This window comes from Cynocephalus volans, chromosome 3, assembly GCF_027409185.1.
Source record: "Cynocephalus volans isolate mCynVol1 chromosome 3, mCynVol1.pri, whole genome shotgun sequence".
NCBI lineage: Eukaryota > Metazoa > Chordata > Mammalia > Dermoptera > Cynocephalidae > Cynocephalus > Cynocephalus volans.
In genome coordinates, this window is record NC_084462.1 from 38,506,321 (window position 1) to 38,527,904 (window position 21,584).

The 21,584-nt window shown below is 63.5% G+C and overlaps 8 non-coding genes across 8 annotated transcripts; all 8 read right to left on the reverse strand.

Annotated features, from left to right (window-relative positions):
* Positions 1-1,754: 1,754 nt before the first annotated feature.
* LOC134374293 (small nucleolar RNA SNORD116) lies at positions 1,755-1,850 on the reverse strand. Its single transcript, XR_010023161.1, has one exon. It is a non-coding gene; the product is annotated as a small nucleolar RNA SNORD116 (small nucleolar RNA).
* A 2,566-nt stretch (positions 1,851-4,416) lies between these two features.
* On the reverse strand, positions 4,417-4,512 carry LOC134374295 (small nucleolar RNA SNORD116). The gene has a single exon (XR_010023162.1). It is a non-coding gene; the product is annotated as a small nucleolar RNA SNORD116 (small nucleolar RNA).
* Positions 4,513-7,078: 2,566 nt separating this feature from the next.
* LOC134374296 (small nucleolar RNA SNORD116) lies at positions 7,079-7,174 on the reverse strand. The gene has a single exon (XR_010023163.1). It is a non-coding gene; the product is annotated as a small nucleolar RNA SNORD116 (small nucleolar RNA).
* A 2,566-nt stretch (positions 7,175-9,740) lies between these two features.
* LOC134374297 (small nucleolar RNA SNORD116) lies at positions 9,741-9,836 on the reverse strand. The gene has a single exon (XR_010023164.1). It is a non-coding gene; the product is annotated as a small nucleolar RNA SNORD116 (small nucleolar RNA).
* A 2,565-nt stretch (positions 9,837-12,401) lies between these two features.
* On the reverse strand, positions 12,402-12,497 carry LOC134374298 (small nucleolar RNA SNORD116). The gene has a single exon (XR_010023165.1). It is a non-coding gene; the product is annotated as a small nucleolar RNA SNORD116 (small nucleolar RNA).
* A 2,566-nt stretch (positions 12,498-15,063) lies between these two features.
* LOC134374299 (small nucleolar RNA SNORD116) lies at positions 15,064-15,159 on the reverse strand. Its single transcript, XR_010023166.1, has one exon. It is a non-coding gene; the product is annotated as a small nucleolar RNA SNORD116 (small nucleolar RNA).
* Positions 15,160-17,725: 2,566 nt separating this feature from the next.
* On the reverse strand, positions 17,726-17,821 carry LOC134374300 (small nucleolar RNA SNORD116). The gene has a single exon (XR_010023167.1). It is a non-coding gene; the product is annotated as a small nucleolar RNA SNORD116 (small nucleolar RNA).
* A 2,566-nt stretch (positions 17,822-20,387) lies between these two features.
* On the reverse strand, positions 20,388-20,483 carry LOC134374301 (small nucleolar RNA SNORD116). The gene has a single exon (XR_010023168.1). It is a non-coding gene; the product is annotated as a small nucleolar RNA SNORD116 (small nucleolar RNA).
* Between the last annotated feature and the right edge of the window lie 1,101 nt (positions 20,484-21,584).

The window sequence follows — 21,584 nt, forward strand, 5'->3', positions numbered from 1 at the left end:
CTGTGCACGCTCCTCCTCACCTGGGCTCCCAAGTCCACGGGGAGATACTGTCTCCGAGAGCCCCCCGGGGCAAAGCCCACTTGGCTGACAACCAACCACCCACAGCTGCACAAACCACCGCTACAACAGCCCGTGTGCACGTCTCTCGGGGACACGGCCTCAAGGGCAGAGCCGGACCACCCCTGGGGCTCAGGCTTCTTCACACCACCGGCGTCCTCCGGTCAGCTACCTCCGCGGGCCCTCGCTCAGCCAACAGAAAGACCAAACGGACTGGGTCGTCTTCAAGGACGACCCACGTCCCTCACCCTGCAGCACTCAGGGCACACTCGCACCCGTAGGCCTTCTCAGCCCTTGCCCCTGTGCAAAGTGGTGGTCAGTCACACAGCACAGCTGACCCAATCCTCACCCCCATGCCAGCAACCCAACACTCCCGAGACACGACCTCAACGACAACGTGCACGTCTTCTACCTCAGCTGGAGGACGACAGGGCCCCATCGTCTCAACCTTCCCTGAGCCCACCCCACGAAATCCAACCTTTCATCCCCAAAGTGCCACACTACCAACGACAGCGGGCTAGGAGAGCGACAGCGGCATAACCACCCAAACTCAAAGGGGACCCCAACAGGTCACACCGGAAGCACTAGGACATGCCCACGCATCCACGGACCGGAGAAGCTCTCTCCGGGACGCCTTCCATGACACTGCACTGGAGGTGCCTGCGCTGTGCCAACCGCTCTCCGAGGATGAACATGGCCGTGGGCGGGCCCAGTGAGAGACACCCGTGCCAGTGGATCGCAACTGCCACCCTCCATGCATGGACCCTGGGAGGGGCGACTGTGGACCCACAGGCACAGGGGCCAAGGCCAGGTGGAGCCCGAGAGTCTGGCCCGCAAAGGCACTTCACGGGCCCTCGGCGAGGCACGGCTACGACCGCCCACCATGGAGCGCCCTGCTCCGCGAGGAAGAATCCTGGGCATGACAAGGTCCTGTGCGGGAGCACCGTGCTCCCCCACGTTGAAACCTCTCCACGCAGTCCCCTCTCGGACACCTATCGCTGCCCGGACAACTCCGAGGACAGAGAAGCCAGGACGGAAGCTGCACAGAGGAGACGATCCACGACACGCACGCGTGTGCATGCACGCGCTGACCCTACCCTTGGCTTTCCCTTCCCGCCGAGGCCGTCGGCCACCTGCATATCTGGACCTCAGGGCAGGGGGCACGGGAGGAGGTGGTGGAAATCCTCATGGCCCCATTCTGGGTGCAGGGGACACGGAGAGCGGCCGCCAGCCGCGTCCCCCAACCTCTATTCCTTCGACCCCATCACCACTGCCACTCACCTCTCCTCACCAATCACAAAAGCAACTCCCACGTGTGCCTGAGGCCCCGGCCTCGGGTCCTCATCAGCGAAAGCAGGGCCGTCTCCTGCCCTCAGACACAGGCCGCGAGGGGCCCCGTCGTAAGGTCCACCGGGGCAAAACACGCCCGCCCTATCGGCTCACCAAGCCTAGGCCTCCTGCACACTCCCCACTGCTACCGCACGCACGCCTCCATTCAGGACCACCGCCTCACCGGACAGGGGCCATTCAGCCAGGGACCGACTCTCCTCCCGTGCCCTCACACATCCAACTGGGGGAATGTCCCTCTCGCCCACAAGATGGGAGACCCTGCGCTGCTGAAGGCCTGGCAGCTGCAGCACATGTGAACCAGTGGAGCTGTCCCTCACTCCTGCAGTCCCCGCTCCAGGCAACGTGCTGGACCTCAGTTCCGATGAGAACGACGGTAGTGAGTTTTCACTCATTTTGTTCAGCTTTTCCAAGGAATGTTTTTATGGGGGAGTCATCATCGATCCAAGCACACTCGAGGCCGCTGGACGGTGGGCAGCGCACGCTGGGCAGTGGGCGAGCCGATGGCCTCAGACGCCTCCGGCGCCCTGGAGCACCCAGGCTCGCGCCACCGAGCAGCAGCAACACACAGTCTGCTCGAGCGGTGCACCAGGGCATGCCACGGGTGGCCTGCGGAGAAGTAGGACCGGGCAGGCCTGCGAAACCCTAAAGACCCCATCAACGGGCTGGGCACAGGAAAGCTTACCGTCCTGAGCGGTCCTCCAGCCTCGGGCGCCCCACCGGACGCACAGATTCCAGGACTCCCAAACGCCTCCGCTCCTCGGGGGAAACCCAGGTGTTCCTTCCTTCCCCGCAGACGGCACGCCTACCAGGGCAACTCCCCCTGAGAAGTGTAGAGACAGATCACATGCACGCTTGAGAAAAGGGCCCAGGGACACTGGTCGAATCCTTCAGTGCCAAAGCGTCCCGCCGGGTCAACTCTCGCATCTGCTTCCCATCTCCTCGCACTAGATATCTTCATCTCACTGAACACGTGTCCCTCCTGCTAGATCCCTGTGCAGCACGTGGGGGGACTCGGGTCCGTGCGAGCCTGTGCGTCGCTTCCTAGGGTGCACGTGTGGACCTCTACACCTTCACGAGCCCCTCGGTCACTGCGTATGGCTCCCAGGCCTCCCACACCCCTCTGCAGACCTACTGCTCACGAACAGGCCTTCTCTCCAATGGACGTCACCTCTGACCCCTCCCTCACCGTCGCTCAGACAGTCCAGATGCTCCTTCTCTAACAGCCTCACGTGTGGTAAAAGCACACACCAACTGCCTGTGCACGCTCCTCCTCACCTGGGCTCCCAAGTCCACGGGGAGATACTGTCTCCGAGAGCCCCCCGGGGCAAAGCCCACTTGGCTGACAACCAACCACCCACAGCTGCACAAACCACCGCTACAACAGCCCGTGTGCACGTCTCTCGGGGACACGGCCTCAAGGGCAGAGCCGGACCACCCCTGGGGCTCAGGCTTCTTCACACCACCGGCGTCCTCCGGTCAGCTACCTCCGCGGGCCCTCGCTCAGCCGACAGAAAGACCAAACGGACTGGGTCGTCTTCAAGGACGACCCACGTCCCTCACCCTGCAGCACTCAGGGCACACTCGCACCCGTAGGCCTTCTCAGCACTTGCCCCTGTGCAAAGTGGTGGTCAGTCACACAGCACAGCTGACCCAATCCTCACCCCCATGCCAGCAACCCAACACTCCCGAGACACGACCTCAACGACAACGTGCACGTCTTCTACCTCAGCTGGAGGACGACAGGGACCCATCGTCTCAACCTTCCCTGAGCCCACCCCACGAAATCCAACCTTTCTTCCCCAAAGTGCCACACTACCAACGACAGCGGGCTAGGAGAGCGACAGCGGCATAACCACCCAAACTCAAAGGGGACCCCAACAGGTCACACCTGAAGCACTAGGACATGCCCACGCATCCACGGACCGGAGAAGCTCTCTCCGGGACGCCTTCCATGACACTGCACTGGAGGTGCCTGCGCTGTGCCAACCGCTCTCCGAGGATGAACATGGCCGTGGGCGGGCCCAGTGAGAGACACCCGTGCCAGTGGATCGCAACTGCCACCCTCCATGCATGGACCCTGGGAGGGGCGACTGTGGACCCACAGGCACAGGGGCCAAGGCCAGGTGGAGCCCGAGAGTCTGGCCCGCAAAGGCACTTCACGGGCCCTCGGCGAGGCACGGCTACGACCGCCCACCATGGAGCGTCCTGCTCCGCGAGGAAGAATCCTGGGCATGACAAGGTCCTGTGCGGGAGCACCGTGCTCCCCCACGTTGAAACCTCTCCACGCAGTCCCCTCTCGGACACCTATCGCTGCCCGGACAACTCCGTGGACAGAGAAGCCAGGACGGAAGCTGCACAGAGGAGACGATCCACGACACACACGCGTGTGCATGCACGCGCTGACCCTACCCTTGGCTTTCCCTTCCCGCCGAGGCCGTCGGCCACCTGCATATCTGGACCTCAGGGCAGGGGGCACGGGAGGAGGTGGTGGAAATCCTCATGGCCCCATTCTGCGTGCAGGGGACACGGAGAGCGGCCGCCAGCCGCGTCCCCCAACCTCTATTCCTTCGACCCCATCACCACTGCCACTCACCTCTCCTCACCAATCACAAAAGCAACTCCCACGGGTGCCTGAGGCCCCGGCCTCGGGTCCTCATCAGCGAAAGCAGGGCCGTCTCCTGCCCTCAGACACAGGCCGCGAGGGGCCCCGTCGTAAGGTCCACCGGGGCAAAACACGCCCGCCCTATCGGCTCACCAAGCCTAGGCCTCCTGCACACTCCCCACTGCTACCGCACGCACGCCTCCATTCAGGACCACCGCCTCACCGGACAGGGGCCATTCAGCCAGGGACCGACTCTCCTCCCGTGCCCTCACACATCCAACTGGGGGAATGTCCCTCTCGCCCACAAGATGGGAGACCCTGCGCTGCTGAAGGCCCGGCAGCTGCAGCACATGTGGACCAGTGGAGCTGTCCCTCACTCCTGCAGTCCCCGCTCCAGGCAACGTGCTGGACCTCAGTTCCGATGAGAACGACGGTAGTGAGTTTTCACTCATTTTGTTCAGCTTTTCCAAGGAATGTTTTTATGGGGGAGTCATCATCGATCCAAGCACACTCGAGGCCGCTGGACGGTGGGCAGCGCACGCTGGGCAGTGGGCGAGCCGATGGCCTCAGACGCCTCCGGCGCCCTGGAGCACCCAGGCTCGCGCCACCGAGCAGTAGCAACACACAGTCTGCTCGAGCGGTGCACCCGGGCGTGCCACGGGTGGCCTGCGGAGAAGTAGGACCAGGCAGGCCTGCGAAACCCTAAAGACCCCATCAACGGGCTGGGCACAGGAAAGCTTACCGTCCTGAGCGGTCCTCCAGCCTCGGGCGCCCCACCGGACGCACAGATTCCAGGACTCCCAAACGCCTCCGCTCCTCGGGGGAAACCCAGGTGTTCCTTCCTTCCCCGCAGACGGCACGCCTACCAGGGCAACTCCCCCTGAGAAGTGTAGAGACAGATCACATGCACGCTTGAGAAAAGGGCCCAGGGACACTGGTCGAATCCTTCAGTGCCAAAGCGTCCCGCCGGGTCAACTCTCGCATCTGCTTCCCATCTCCTCGCACTAGATCTCTTCATCTCACTGAACACGTGTCCCTCCTGCTAGATCCCTGTGCAGCACGTGGGGGGACTCGGGTCCGTGCGAGCCTGTGCGTCGCTTCCTAGGGTGCACGTGTGGACCTCCACACCTTCACGAGCCCCTCGGTCACTGCGTATGGCTCCCAGGCCTCCCACACCCCTCTGCAGACCTACTGCTCACGAACAGGCCTTCTCTCCAATGGACGTCACCTCTGACCCCTCCCTCACCGTCGCTCAGACAGTCCAGATGCTCCTTCTCTAACAGCCTCACGTGTGGTAAAAGCACACACCAACTGCCTGTGCACGCTCCTCCTCACCTGGGCTCCCAAGTCCACGGGGAGATACTGTCTCCGAGAGCCCCCCGGGGCAAAGCCCACTTGGCTGACAACCAACCACCCACAGCTGCACAAACCACCGCTACAACAGCCCGTGTGCACGTCTCTCGGGGACACGGCCTCAAGGGCAGAGCCGGACCACCCCTGGGGCTCAGGCTTCTTCACACCACCGGCGTCCTCCGGTCAGCTACCTCCGCGGGCCCTCGCTCAGCCGACAGAAAGACCAAACGGACTGGGTCGTCTTCAAGGACGACCCACGTCCCTCACCCTGCAGCACTCAGGGCACACTCGCACCCGTAGGCCTTCTCAGCCCTTGCCCCTGTGCAAAGTGGTGGTCAGTCACACAGCACAGCTGACCCAATCCTCACCCCCATGCCAGCAACCCAACACTCCCGAGACACGACCTCAACGACAACGTGCACGTCTTCTACCTCAGCTGGAGGACGACAGGGGCCCATCGTCTCAACCTTCCCTGAGCCCACCCCACGAAATCCAACCTTTCTTCCCCAAAGTGCCACACTACCAACGACAGCGGGCTAGGAGAGCGACAGCGGCATAACCACCCAAACTCAAAGGGGACCCCAACAGGTCACACCTGAAGCACTAGGACATGCCCACGCATCCACGGACCGGAGAAGCTCTCTCCGGGACGCCTTCCATGACACTGCACTGGAGGTGCCTGCGCTGTGCCAACCGCTCTCCGAGGATGAACATGGCCGTGGGCGGGCCCAGTGAGAGACACCCGTGCCAGTGGATCGCAACTGCCACCCTCCATGCATGGACCCTGGGAGGGGCGACTGTGGACCCACAGGCACAGGGGCCAAGGCCAGGTGGAGCCCGAGAGTCTGGCCCGCAAAGGCACTTCACGGGCCCTCGGCGAGGCACGGCTACGACCGCCCACCATGGAGCGCCCTGCTCCGCGAGGAAGAATCCTGGGCATGACAAGGTCCTGTGCGGGAGCACCGTGCTCCCCCACGTTGAAACCTCTCCACGCAGTCCCCTCTCGGACACCTATCGCTGCCCGGACAACTCCGAGGACAGAGAAGCCAGGACGGAAGCTGCACAGAGGAGACGATCCACGACACGCACGCGTGTGCATGCACGCGCTGACCCTACCCTTGGCTTTCCCTTCCCGCCGAGGCCGTCGGCCACCTGCATATCTGGACCTCAGGGCAGGGGGCACGGGAGGAGGTGGTGGAAATCCTCATGGCCCCATTCTGGGTGCAGGGGACACGGAGAGCGGCCGCCAGCCGCGTCCCCCAACCTCTATTCCTTCGACCCCATCACCACTGCCACTCACCTCTCCTCACCAATCACAAAAGCAACTCCCACGGGTGCCTGAGGCCCCGGCCTCGGGTCCTCATCAGCGAAAGCAGGGCCGTCTCCTGCCCTCAGACACAGGCCGCGAGGGGCCCCGTCGTAAGGTCCACCGGGGCAAAACACGCCCGCCCTATCGGCTCACCAAGCCTAGGCCTCCTGCACACTCCCCACTGCTACCGCACGCACGCCTCCATTCAGGACCACCGCCTCACCGGACAGGGGCCATTCAGCCAGGGACCGACTCTCCTCCCGTGCCCTCACACATCCAACTGGGGGAATGTCCCTCTCGCCCACAAGATGGGAGACCCTGCGCTGCTGAAGGCCCGGCAGCTGCAGCACATGTGAACCAGTGGAGCTGTCCCTCACTCCTGCAGTCCCCGCTCCAGGCAACGTGCTGGACCTCAGTTCCGATGAGAACGACGGTAGTGAGTTTTCACTCATTTTGTTCAGCTTTTCCAAGGAATGTTTTTATGGGGGAGTCATCATCGATCCAAGCACACTCGAGGCCGCTGGACGGTGGGCAGCGCACGCTGGGCAGTGGGCGAGCCGGCGGCCTCAGACGCCTCCGGCGCCCTGGAGCACCCAGGCTCGCGCCACCGAGCAGCAGCAACACACAGTCTGCTCGAGCGGTGCACCCGGGCGTACCACGGGTGGCCTGCGGAGAAGTAGGACCGGGCAGGCCTGCGAAACCCTAAAGACCCCATCAACGGGCTGGGCACAGGAAAGCTTACCGTCCTGAGCGGTCCTCCAGCCTCGGGCGCCCCACCGGACGCACAGATTCCAGGACTCCCAAACGCCTCCGCTCCTCGGGGGAAACCCAGGTGTTCCTTCCTTCCCCGCAGACGGCACGCCTACCAGGGCAACTCCCCCTGAGAAGTGTAGAGACAGATCACATGCACGCTTGAGAAAAGGGCCCAGGGACACTGGTCGAATCCTTCAGTGCCAAAGCGTCCCGCCGGGTCAACTCTCGCATCTGCTTCCCATCTCCTCGCACTAGATCTCTTCATCTCACTGAACACGTGTCCCTCCTGCTAGATCCCTGTGCAGCACGTGGGGGGACTCGGGTCCGTGCGAGCCTGTGCGTCGCTTCCTAGGGTGCACGTGTGGACCTCCACACCTTCACGAGCCCCTCGGTCACTGCGTATGGCTCCCAGGCCTCCCACACCCCTCTGCAGACCTACTGCTCACGAACAGGCCTTCTCTCCAATGGACGTCACCTCTGACCCCTCCCTCACCGTCGCTCAGACAGTCCAGATGCTCCTTCTCTAACAGCCTCACGTGTGGTAAAAGCACACACCAACTGCCTGTGCACGCTCCTCCTCACCTGGGCTCCCAAGTCCACGGGGAGATACTGTCTCCGAGAGCCCCCCGGGGCAAAGCCCACTTGGCTGACAACCAACCACCCACAGCTGCACAAACCTCCGCTACAACAGCCCGTGTGCACGTCTCTCGGGGACACGGCCTCAAGGGCAGAGCCGGACCACCCCTGGGGCTCAGGCTTCTTCACACCACCGGCGTCCTCCGGTCAGCTACCTCCGCGGGCCCTCGCTCAGCCGACAGAAAGACCAAACGGACTGGGTCGTCTTCAAGGACGACCCACGTCCCTCACCCTGCAGCACTCAGGGCACACTCGCACCCGTAGGCCTTCTCAGCCCTTGCCCCTGTGCAAAGTGGTGGTCAGTCACACAGCACAGCTGACCCAATCCTCACCCCCATGCCAGCAACCCAACACTCCCGAGACACGACCTCAACGACAACGTGCACGTCTTCTACCTCAGCTGGAGGACGACAGGGGCCCATCGTCTCAACCTTCCCTGAGCCCACCCCACGAAATCCAACCTTTCTTCCCCAAAGTGCCACACTACCAGCGACAGCGGGCTAGGAGAGCGACAGCGGCATAACCACCCAAACTCAAAGGGGACCCCAAGAGGTCACACCTGAAGCACTAGGACATGCCCACGCATCCACGGACCGGAGAAGCTCTCTCCGGGACGCCTTCCATGACACTGCACTGGAGGTGCCTGCGCTGTGCCAACCGCTCTCCGAGGATGAACATGGCCGTGGGCGGGCCCAGTGAGAGACACCCGTGCCAGTGGATCGCAACTGCCACCCTCCATGCATGGACCCTGGGAGGGGCGACTGTGGACCCACAGGCACAGGGGCCAAGGCCAGGTGGAGCCCGAGAGTCTGGCCCGCAAAGGCACTTCACGGGCCCTCGGCGAGGCACGGCTACGACCGCCCACCATGGAGCGCCCTGCTCCGCGAGGAAGAATCCTGGGCATGACAAGGTCCTGTGCGGGAGCACCGTGCTCCCCCACGTTGAAACCTCTCCACGCAGTCCCCTCTCGGACACCTATCGCTGCCCGGACAACTCCGAGGACAGAGAAGCCAGGACGGAAGCTGCACAGAGGAGACGATCCACGACACGCACGCGTGTGCATGCACGCGCTGACCCTACCCTTGGCTTTCCCTTCCCGCCGAGGCCGTCGGCCACCTGCATATCTGGACCTCAGGGCAGGGGGCACGGGAGGAGGTGGTGGAAATCCTCATGGCCCCATTCTGGGTGCAGGGGACACGGAGAGCGGCCGCCAGCCGCGTCCCCCAACCTCTATTCCTTCGACCCCATCACCACTGCCACTCACCTCTCCTCACCAATCACAAAAGCAACTCCCACGGGTGCCTGAGGCCCCGGCCTCGGGTCCTCATCAGCGAAAGCAGGGCCGTCTCCTGCCCTCAGACACAGGCCGCGAGGGGCCCAGTCGTAAGGTCCACCGGGGCAAAACACGCCCGCCCTATCGGCTCACCAAGCCTAGGCCTCCTGCACACTCCCCACTGCTACCGCACGCACGCCTCCATTCAGGACCACCGCCTCACCGGACAGGGGCCATTCAGCCAGGGACCGACTCTCCTCCCGTGCCCTCACACATCCAACTGGGGGAATGTCCCTCTCGCCCACAAGATGGGAGACCCTGCGCTGCTGAAGGCCCGGCAGCTGCAGCACATGTGAACCAGTGGAGCTGTCCCTCACTCCTGCAGTCCCCGCTCCAGGCAACGTGCTGGACCTCAGTTCCGATGAGAACGACGGTAGTGAGTTTTCACTCATTTTGTTCAGCTTTTCCAAGGAATGTTTTTATGGGGGAGTCATCATCGATCCAAGCACACTCGAGGCCGCTGGACGGTGGGCAGCGCACTCTGGGCAGTGGGCGAGCCGATGGCCTCAGACGCCTCCGGCGCCCTGGAGCACCCAGGCTCGCGCCACCGAGCAGCAGCAACACACAGTCTGCTCGAGCGGTGCACCCAGGCGTGCCACGGGTGGCCTGCGGAGAAGTAGGACCGGGCAGGCCTGCGAAACCCTAAAGACCCCATCAACGGGCTGGGCACAGGAAAGCTTACCGTCCTGAGCGGTCCTCCAGCCTCGGGCGCCCCACCGGACGCACAGATTCCAGGACTCCCAAACGCCTCCGCTCCTCGGGGGAAACCCAGGTGTTCCTTCCTTCCCCGCAGACGGCACGCCTACCAGGGCAACTCCCCCTGAGAAGTGTAGAGACAGATCACATGCACGCTTGAGAAAAGGGCCCAGGGACACTGGTCGAATCCTTCAGTGCCAAAGCGTCCCGCCGGGTCAACTCTCGCATCTGCTTCCCATCTCCTCGCACTAGATCTCTTCATCTCACTGAACACGTGTCCCTCCTGCTAGATCCCTGTGCAGCACGTGGGGGGACTCGGGTCCGTGCGAGCCTGTGCGTCGCTTCCTAGGGTGCACGTGTGGACCTCCACACCTTCACGAGCCCCTCGGTCACTGCGTATGGCTCCCAGGCCTCCCACACCCCTCTGCAGACCTACTGCTCACGAACAGGCCTTCTCTCCAATGGACGTCACCTCTGACCCCTCCCTCACCGTCGCTCAGACAGTCCAGATGCTCCTTCTCTAACAGCCTCACGTGTGGTAAAAGCACACACCAACTGCCTGTGCACGCTCCTCCTCACCTGGGCTCCCAAGTCCACGGGGAGATACTGTCTCCGAGAGCCCCCCGGGGCAAAGCCCACTTGGCTGACAACCAACCACCCACAGCTGCACAAACCACCGCTACAACAGCCCGTGTGCACGTCTCTCGGGGACACGGCCTCAAGGGCAGAGCCGGACCACCCCTGGGGCTCAGGCTTCTTCACACCACCGGCGTCCTCCGGTCAGCTACCTCCGCGGGCCCTCGCTCAGCCGACAGAAAGACCAAACGGACTGGGTCGTCTTCAAGGACGACCCACGTCCCTCACCCTGCAGCACTCAGGGCACACTCGCACCCGTAGGCCTTCTCAGCCCTTGCCCTGTGCAAAGTGGTGGTCAGTCACACAGCACAGCTGACCCAATCCTCACCCCCATGCCAACAACCCAACACTCCCGAGACACGACCTCAACGACAACGTGCACGTCTTCTACCTCAGCTGGAGGACGACAGGGGCCCATCGTCTCAACCTTCCCTGAGCCCACCCCACGAAATCCAACCTTTCTTCCCCAAAGTGCCACACTACCAACGACAGCGGGCTAGGAGAGCGACAGCGGCATAACCACCCAAACTCAAAGGGGACCCCAACAGGTCACACCTGAAGCACTAGGACATGCCCACGCATCCACGGACCGGAGAAGCTCTCTCCGGGACGCCTTCCATGACACTGCACTGGAGGTGCCTGCGCTGTGCCAACCGCTCTCCGAGGATGAACATGGCCGTGGGCGGGCCCAGTGAGAGACACCCGTGCCAGTGGATCGCAACTGCCACCCTCCATGCATGGACCCTGGGAGGGGCGACTGTGGACCCACAGGCACAGGGGCCAAGGCCAGGTGGAGCCCGAGAGTCTGGCCCGCAAAGGCACTTCACGGGCCCTCGGCGAGGCACGGCTACGACCGCCCACCATGGAGCGTCCTGCTCCGCGAGGAAGAATCCTGGGCATGACAAGGTCCTGTGCGGGAGCACCGTGCTCCCCCACGTTGAAACCTCTCCACGCAGTCCCCTCTCGGACACCTATCGCTGCCCGGACAACTCCGTGGACAGAGAAGCCAGGACGGAAGCGGCACAGAGGAGACGATCCATGACACGCACGCGTGTGCATGCACGCGCTGACCGTACCCTTGGCTTTCCCTTCCCGCCGAGGCCGTCGGCCACCTGCATATCTGGACCTCAGGGCAGGGGGCACGGGAGGAGGTGGTGGAAATCCTCATGGCCCCATTCTGGGTGCAGGGGACACGGAGAGCGGCCGCCAGCCGCGTCCCCCAACCTCTATTCCTTCGACCCCATCACCACTGCCACTCACCTCTCCTCACCAATCACAAAAGCAACTCCCACGGGTGCCTGAGGCCCCGGCCTCGGGTCCTCATCAGCGAAAGCAGGGCCGTCTCCTGCCCTCAGACACAGGCTGCGAGGGGCCCAGTCGTAAGGTCCACCGGGGCAAAACACGCCCGCCCTATCGGCTCACCAAGCCTAGGCCTCCTGCACACTCCCCACTGCTACCGCACGCACGCCTCCATTCAGGACCACCGCCTCACCGGACAGGGGCCATTCAGCCAGGGACCGACTCTCCTCCCGTGCCCTCACACATCCAACTGGGGGAATGTCCCTCTCGCCCACAAGATGGGAGACCCTGCGCTGCTGAAGGCCCGGCAGCTGCAGCACATGTGAACCAGTGGAGCTGTCCCTCACTCCTGCAGTCCCCGCTCCAGGCAACGTGCTGGACCTCAGTTCCGATGAGAACGACGGTAGTGAGTTTTCACTCATTTTGTTCAGCTTTTCCAAGGAATGTTTTTATGGGGGAGTCATCATCGATCCAAGCACACTCGAGGCCGCTGGACGGTGGGCAGCGCACTCTCGGCAGTGGGCGAGCCGATGGCCTCAGACGCCTCCGGCGCCCTGGAGCACCCAGGCTCGCGCCACCGAGCAGCAGCAACACACAGTCTGCTCGAGCGGTGCACCCAGGCGTGCCACGGGTGGCCTGCGGAGAAGTAGGACCGGGCAGGCCTGCGAAACCCTAAAGACCCCATCAACGGGCTGGGCACAGGAAAGCTTACCGTCCTGAGCGGTCCTCCAGCCTCGGGCGCCCCACCGGACGCACAGATTCCAGGACTCCCAAACGCCTCCGCTCCTCGGGGGAAACCCAGGTGTTCCTTCCTTCCCCGCAGACGGCACGCCTACCAGGGCAACTCCCCCTGAGAAGTGTAGAGACAGATCACATGCACGCTTGAGAAAAGGGCCCAGGGACACTGGTCGAATCCTTCAGTGCCAAAGCGTCCCGCCGGGTCAACTCTCGCATCTGCTTCCCATCTCCTCGCACTAGATCTCTTCATCTCACTGAACACGTGTCCCTCCTGCTAGATCCCTGTGCAGCACGTGGGGGGACTCGGGTCCGTGCGAGCCTGTGCGTCGCTTCCTAGGGTGCACGTGTGGACCTCCACACCTTCACGAGCCCCTCGGTCACTGCGTATGGCTCCCAGGCCTCCCACACCCCTCTGCAGACCTACTGCTCACGAACAGGCCTTCTCTCCAATGGACGTCACCTCTGACCCCTCCCTCACCGTCGCTCAGACAGTCCAGATGCTCCTTCTCTAACAGCCTCACGTGTGGTAAAAGCACACACCAACTGCCTGTGCACGCTCCTCCTCACCTGGGCTCCCAAGTCCACGGGGAGATACTGTCTCCGAGAGCCCCCCGGGGCAAAGCCCACTTGGCTGACAACCAACCACCCACAGCTGCACAAACCACCGCTACAACAGCCCGTGTGCACGTCTCTCGGGGACACGGCCTCAAGGGCAGAGCCGGACCACCCCTGGGGCTCAGGCTTCTTCACACCACCGGCGTCCTCCGGTCAGCTACCTCCGCGGGCCCTCGCTCAGCCGACAGAAAGACCAAACGGACTGGGTCGTCTTCAAGGACGACCCACGTCCCTCACCCTGCAGCACTCAGGGCACACTCGCACCCGTAGGCCTTCTCAGCACTTGCCCCTGTGCAAAGTGGTGGTCAGTCACACAGCACAGCTGACCCAATCCTCACCCCCATGCCAGCAACCCAACACTCCCGAGACACGACCTCAACGACAACGTGCACGTCTTCTACCTCAGCTGGAGGACGACAGGGGCCCATCGTCTCAACCTTCCCTGAGCCCACCCCACGAAATCCAACCTTTCTTCCCCAAAGTGCCACACTACCAACGACAGCGGGCTAGGAGAGCGACAGCGGCATAACCACCCAAACTCAAAGGGGACCCCAACAGGTCACACCTGAAGCACTGGGACATGCCCACGCATCCACGGACCGGAGAAGCTCTCTCCGGGACGCCTTCCATGACACTGCACTGGAGGTGCCTGCGCTGTGCCAACCGCTCTCCGAGGATGAACATGGCCGTGGGCGGGCCCAGTGAGAGACACCCGTGCCAGTGGATCGCAACTGCCACCCTCCATGCATGGACCCTGGGAGGGGCGACTGTGGACCCACAGGCACAGGGGCCAAGGCCAGGTGGAGCCCGAGAGTCTGGCCCGCAAAGGCACTTCACGGGCCCTCGGCGAGGCACGGCTACGACCGCCCACCATGGAGCGCCCTGCTCCGCGAGGAAGAATCCTGGGCATGACAAGGTCCTGTGCGGGAGCACCGTGCTCCCCCACGTTGAAACCTCTCCACGCAGTCCCCACTCGGACACCTATCGCTGCCCGGACAACTCCGAGGACAGAGAAGCCAGGACGGAAGCTGCACAGAGGAGACGATCCATGACACGCACGCGTGTGCATGCACGCGCTGACCCTACCCTTGGCTTTCCCTTCCCGCCGAGGCCGTCGACCACCTGCATATCTGGACCTCAGGGCAGGGGGCACGGGAGGAGGTGGTGGAAATCCTCATGGCCCCATTCTGGGTGCAGGGGACACGGAGAGCGGCCGCCAGCCGCGTCCCCCAACCTCTATTCCTTCGACCCCATCACCACTGCCACTCACCTCTCCTCACCAATCACAAAAGCAACTCCCACGGGTGCCTGAGGCCCCGGCCTCGGGTCCTCATCAGCGAAAGCAGGGCCGTCTCCTGCCCTCAGACACAGGCCGCGAGGGGCCCCGTCGTAAGGTCCACCGGGGCAAAACACGCCCGCCCTATCGGCTCACCAAGCCTAGGCCTCCTGCACACTCCCCACTGCTACCGCACGCACGCCTCCCTTCAGGACCACCGCCTCACCGGACAGGGGCCATTCAGCCAGGGACCGACTCTCCTCCCGTGCCCTCACACATCCAACTGGGGGAATGTCCCTCTCGCCCACAAGATGGGAGACCCTGCGCTGCTGAAGGCCCGGCAGCTGCAGCACATGTGAACCAGTGGAGCTGTCCCTCACTCCTGCAGTCCCCGCTCCAGGCAACGTGCTGGACCTCAGTTCCGATGAGAACGACGGTAGTGAGTTTTCACTCATTTTGTTCAGCTTTTCCAAGGAATGTTTTTATGGGGGAGTCATCATCGATCCAAGCACACTCGAGGCCGCTGGACGGTGGGCAGCGCACTCTCGGCAGTGGGCGAGCCGATGGCCTCAGACGCCTCCGGCGCCCTGGAGCACCCAGGCTCACGCCACCGAGCAGCAGCAACACACAGTCTGCTCGAGCGGTGCACCCGGGCGTGCCACGGGTGGCCTGCGGAGAAGTAGGACCGGGCAGGCCTGCGAAACCCTAAAGACCCCATCAACGGGCTAGGCACAGGAAAGCTTACCGTCCTGAGCGGTCCTCCAGCCTCGGGCGCCCCACCGGACGCACAGATTCCAGGACTCCCAAACGCCTCCGCTCCTCGGGGGAAACCCAGGTGTTCCTTCCTTCCCCGCAGACGGCACGCCTACCATGGCAACTCCCCCTGAGAAGTGTAGAGACAGATCACATGCACGCTTGAGAAAAGGGCCCAGGGACACTGGTCGAATCCTTCAGTGCCAAAGCGTCCCGCCGGGTCAACTCTCGCATCTGCTTCCCATCTCCTCGCACTAGATCTCTTCATCTCACTGAACACGTGTCCCTCCTGCTAGATCCCTGTGCAGCACGTGGGGGGACTCGGGTCCGTGCGAGCCTGTGCGTCGCTTCCTAGGGTGCACGTGTGGACCTCCACACCTTCACGAGCCCCTCGGTCACTGCGTATGGCTCCCAGGCCTCCCACACCCCTCTGCAGACCTACTGCTCACGAACAGGCCTTCTCTCCAATGGACATCACCTCTGACCCCTCCCTCACCGTCGCTCAGACAGTCCAGATGCTCCTTCTCTAACAGCCTCACGTGTGGTAAAAGCACACACCAACTGCCTGTGCACGCTCCTCCTCACCTGGGCTCCCAAGTCCACGGGGAGATACTGTCTCCGAGAGCCCCCCGGGGCAAAGCCCACTTGGCTGACAACCAACCACCCACAGCTGCACAAACCACCGCTACAACAGCCCGTGTGCACGTCTCTCGGGGACACGGCCTCAAGGGCAGAGCCGGACCACCCCTGGGGCTCAGGCTTCTTCACACCACCGGCGTCCTCCGGTCAGCTACCTCCGCGGGCCCTCGCTCAGCCGACAGAAAGACCAAACGGACTGGGTCGTCTTCAAGGACGACCCACGTCCCTCACCCTGCAGCACTCAGGGCACACTCGCACCCGTAGGCCTTCTCAGCCCTTGCCCCTGTGCAAAGTGGTGGTCAGTCACACAGCACAGCTGACCCAATCCTCACCCCCATGCCAGCAACCCAACACTCCCGAGACACGACCTCAACGACAACGTGCACGTCTTCTACCTCAGCTGGAGGACGACAGGGGCCCATCGTCTCAACCTTCCCTGAGCCCACCCCACGAAATCCAACCTTTCTTCCCCAAAGTGCCACACTACCAACGACAGCGGGCTAGGAGAGCGACAGCGGCATAACCACCCAAACTCAAAGGGGACCCCAACAGGTCACACCTGAAGCACTAGGACATGCCCACGCATCCACGGACCGGAGAAGCTCTCTCCGGGACGCCTTCCATGACACTGCACTGGAGGTGCCTGCGCTGTGCCAACCGCTCTCCGACGATGAACATGGCCGTGGGCAGGCCCAGTGAGAGACACCCGTGCCAGTGGATCGCAACTGCCACCCTCCATGCATGGACCCTGGGAGGGGCGACTGTGGACCCACAGGCACAGGGGCCAAGGCCAGGTGGAGCCCGAGAGTCTGGCCCGCAAAGGCACTTCACGGGCCCTCGGCGAGGCACGGCTACGACCGCCCACCATGGAGCGCCCTGCTCCGCGAGGAAGAATCCTGGGCATGACAAGGTCCTGTGCGGGAGCACCGTGCTCCCCCACGTTGAAACCTCTCCACGCAGTCCCCTCTCGGACACCTATCGCTGCCCGGACAACTCCGAGGACAGAGAAGCCAGGACGGAAGCTGCACAGAGGAGACGATCCACGACACGCACGCGTGTGCATGCACGCGCTGACCCTACCCTTGGCTTTCCCTTCCCGCCGAGGCCGTCGGCCACCTGCATATCTGGACCTCAGGGCAGGGGGCACGGGAGGAGGTGGTGGAAATCCTCATGGCCCCATGCTGGGTGCAGGGGACACGGAGAGCGGCCGCCAGCCGCGTCCCCCAACCTCTATTCCTTCGACCCCATCACCACTGCCACTCACCTCTCCTCACCAATCACAAAAGCAACTCCCACGGGTGCCTGAGGCCCCGGCCTCGGGTCCTCATCAGCGAAAGCAGGGCCGTCTCCTGCCCTCAGACACAGGCCGCGAGGGGCCCCGTCGTAAGGTCCACCGGGGCAAAACACGCCCGCCCTATCGGCTCACCAAGCCTAGGCCTCCTGCACACTCCCCACTGCTACCGCACGCACGCCTCCCTTCAGGACCACCGCCTCACCGGACAGGGGCCATTCAGCCAGGGACCGACTATCTTCCCGTGCCCTCACACATCCAACTGGGGGAATGGCCCTCTCGCCCACAAGATGGGAGACCCTGCGCTGCTGAAGGCCCGGCAGCTGCAGCACATGTGAACCAGTGGAGCTGTCCCTCACTCCTGCAGTCCCCGCTCCAGGCAACGTGCTGGACCTCAGTTCCGATGAGAACGACGGTAGTGAGTTTTCACTCATTTTGTTCAGCTTTTCCAAGGAATGTTTTTATGGGGGAGTCATCATCGATCCAAGCACACTCGAGGCCGCTGGACGGTGGGCAGCGCACGCTGGGCAGTGGGCGAGCCGATGGCCTCAGACGCCTCCGGCGCCCTGGAGCACCCAGGCTCGCGCCACCGAGCAGCAGCAACACACAGTCTGCTCGAGCGGTGCACCCGGGCGTGCCACGGGTGGCCTGCGGAGAAGTAGGACCGGGCAGGCCTGCAAAACCCTAAAGACCCCATCAACGGGCTGGGCACAGGAAAGCTTACCGTCCTGAGCGGTCCTCCAGCCTCGGGCGCCCCACCGGACGCACAGATTCCAGGACTCCCAAACGCCTCCGCTCCTCGCGGGAAACCCAGGTGTTCCTTCCTTCCCCGCAGACGGCACGCCTACCAGGGCAACTCCCCCTGAGAAGTGTAGAGACAGATCACATGCACGCTTGAGAAAAGGGCCCAGGGACACTGGTCGAATCCTTCAGTGCCAAAGCGTCCCGCCGGGTCAACTCTCGCATCTGCTTCCCATCTCCTCGCACTAGATCTCTTCATCTCACTGAACACGTGTCCCTCCTGCTAGATCCCTGTGCAGCACGTGGGGGGACTCGGGTCCGTGCGAGCCTGTGCGTCGCTTCCTAGGGTGCACGTGTGGACCTCCACACCTTCACGAGCCCCTCGGTCACTGCGTATGGCTCCCAGGCCTCCCACACCCCTCTGCAGACCTACTGCTCACGAACAGGCCTTCTCTCCAATGGACGTCACCTCTGACCCCTCCCTCACCGTCGCTCAGACAGTCCAGATGCTCCTTCTCTAACAGCCTCACGTGTGGTAAAAGCACACACCAACTGCCTGTGCACGCTCCTCCTCACCTGGGCTCCCAAGTCCACGGGGAGATACTGTCTCCGAGAGCCCCCCGGGGCAAAGCCCACTTGGCTGACAACCAACCACCCACAGCTGCACAAACCACCGCTACAACAGCCCGTGTGCACGTCTCTCGGGGACACGGCCTCAAGGGCAGAGCCGGACCACCCCTGGGGCTCAGGCTTCTTCACACCACCGGCGTCCTCCGGTCAGCTACCTCCGCGGGCCCTCGCTCAGCCGACAGAAAGACCAAACGGACTGGGTCGTCTTCAAGGACGACCCACGTCCCTCACCCTGCAGCACTCAGGGCACACTCGCACCCGTAGGCCTTCTCAGCCCTTGCCCCTGTGCAAAGTGGTGGTCAGTCACACAGCACAGCTGACCCAATCCTCACCCCCATGCCAGCAACCCAACACTCCCGAGACACGACCTCAACGACAACGTGCACGTCTTCTACCTCAGCTGGAGGACGACAGGGGCCCATCGTCTCAACCTTCCCTGAGCCCACCCCACGAAATCCAACCTTTCTTCCCCAAAGTGCCACACTACCAACGACAGCGGGCTAGGAGAGCGACAGCGGCATAACCACCCAAACTCAAAGGGGACCCCAACAGGTCACACCTGAAGCACTAGGACATGCCCACGCATCCACGGACCGGAGAAGCTCTCTCCGGGACGCCTTCCATGACACTGCACTGGAGGTGCCTGCGCTGTGCCAACCGCTCTCCGAGGATGAACATGGCCGTGGGCGGGCCCAGTGAGAGACACCCGTGCCAGTGGATCGCAACTGCCACCCTCCATGCATGGACCCTGGGAGGGGCGACTGTGGACCCACAGGCACAGGGGCCAAGGCCAGGTGGAGCCCGAGAGTCTGGCCCGCAAAGGCACTTCACGGGCCCTCGGCGAGGCACGGCTACGACCGCCCACCATGGAGCGCCCTGCTCCGCGAGGAAGAATCCTGGGCATGACAAGGTCCTGTGCGGGAGCACCGTGCTCCCCCACGTTGAAACCTCTCCACGCAGTCCCCTCTCGGACACCTATCGCTGCCCGGACAACTCCGAGGACAGAGAAGCCAGGACGGAAGCTGCACAGAGGAGACGATCCACGACACGCACGCGTGTGCATGCACGCGCTGACCCTACCCTTGGCTTTCCCTTCCCGCCGAGGCCGTCGGCCACCTGCATATCTGGACCTCAGGGCAGGGGGCACGGGAGGAGGTGGTGGAAATCCTCATGGCCCCATTCTGGGTGCAGGGGACACGGAGAGCGGCCGCCAGCCGCGTCCCCCAACCTCTATTCCTTCGACCCCATCACCACTGCCACTCACCTCTCCTCACCAATCACAAAAGCAACTCCCACGGGTGCCTGAGGCCCCGGCCTCGGGTCCTCATCAGCGAAAGCAGGGCCGTCTCCTGCCCTCAGACACAGGCCGCGAGGGGCCCCGTCGTAAGGTCCACCGGGGCAAAACACGCCCGCCCTATCGGCTCACCAAGCCTAGGCCTCCTGCACACTCCCCACTGCTACCGCACGCACGCCTCCCTTCAGGACCACCGCCTCACCGGACAGGGGCCATTCTGCCAGGGACCGACTCTCCTCCCGTGCCCTCACACATCCAACTGGGGGAATGTCCCTCTCGCCCACAAGATGGGAGACCCTGCGCTGCTGAAGGCCTGGCAGCTGCAGCACATGTGAACCGGTGGAGCTGTCCCTCACTCCTGCAGTCCCCGCTCCAGGCAACGTGCTGGACCTCAGTTCCGATGAGAACGACGGTAGTGAGTTTTCACTCATTTTGTTCAGCTTTTCCAAGGAATGTTTTTATGGGGGAGTCATCATCGATCCAAGCACACTCGAGGCCGCTGGACGGTGGGCAGCGCACGCTGGGCAGTGGGCGAGCCGATGGCCTCAGACGCCTCCGGCGCCCTGGAGCACCCAGGCTCGCGCCACCGAGCAGCAGCAACACACAGTCTGCTCGAGCGGTGCACCCGGGCGTGCCACGGGTGGCCTGCGGAGAAGTAGGACCGGGCAGGCCTGCGAAACCCTAAAGACCCCATCAACGGGCTGGGCACAGGAAAGCTTACCGTCCTGAGCGGTCCTCCAGCCTCGGGCGCCCCACCGGACGCACAGATTCCAGGACTCCCAAACGCCTCCGCTCCTCGGGGGAAACCCAGGTGTTCCTTCCTTCCCCGCAGACGGCACGCCTACCAGGGCAACTCCCCCTGAGAAGTGTAGAGACAGATCACATGCACGCTTGAGAAAAGGGCCCAGGGACACTGGTCGAATCCTTCAGTGCCAAAGCGTCCCGCCGGGTCAACTCTCGCATCTGCTTCCCATCTCCTCGCACTAGATCTCTTCATCTCACTGAACACGTGTCCCTCCTGCTAGATCCCTGTGCAGCACGTGGGGGGACTCGGGTCCGTGCGAGCCTGTGCGTCGCTTCCTAGGGTGCACGTGTGGACCTCCACACCTTCACGAGCCCCTCGGTCACTGCGTATGGCTCCCAGGCCTCCCACACCCCTCTGCAGACCTACTGCTCACGAACAGGCCTTCTCTCCAATGGACGTCACCTCTGACCCCTCCCTCACCGTCGCTCAGACAGTCCAGATGCTCCTTCTCTAACAGCCTCACGTGTGGTAAAAGCACACACCAACTGCCTGTGCACGCTCCTCCTCACCTGGGCTCCCAAGTCCACGGGGAGATACTGTCTCCGAGAGCCCCCCGGGGCAAAGCCCACTTGGCTGACAACCAACCACCCACAGCTGCACAAACCACCGCTACAACAGCCCGTGTGCACGTCTCTCGGGGACACGGCCTCAAGGGCAGAGCCGGACCACCCCTGGGGCTCAGGCTTCTTCACACCACCGGCGTCCTCCGGTCAGCTACCTCCGCGGGCCCTCGCTCAGCCGACAGAAAGACCAAACGGACTGGGTCGTCTTCAAGGAC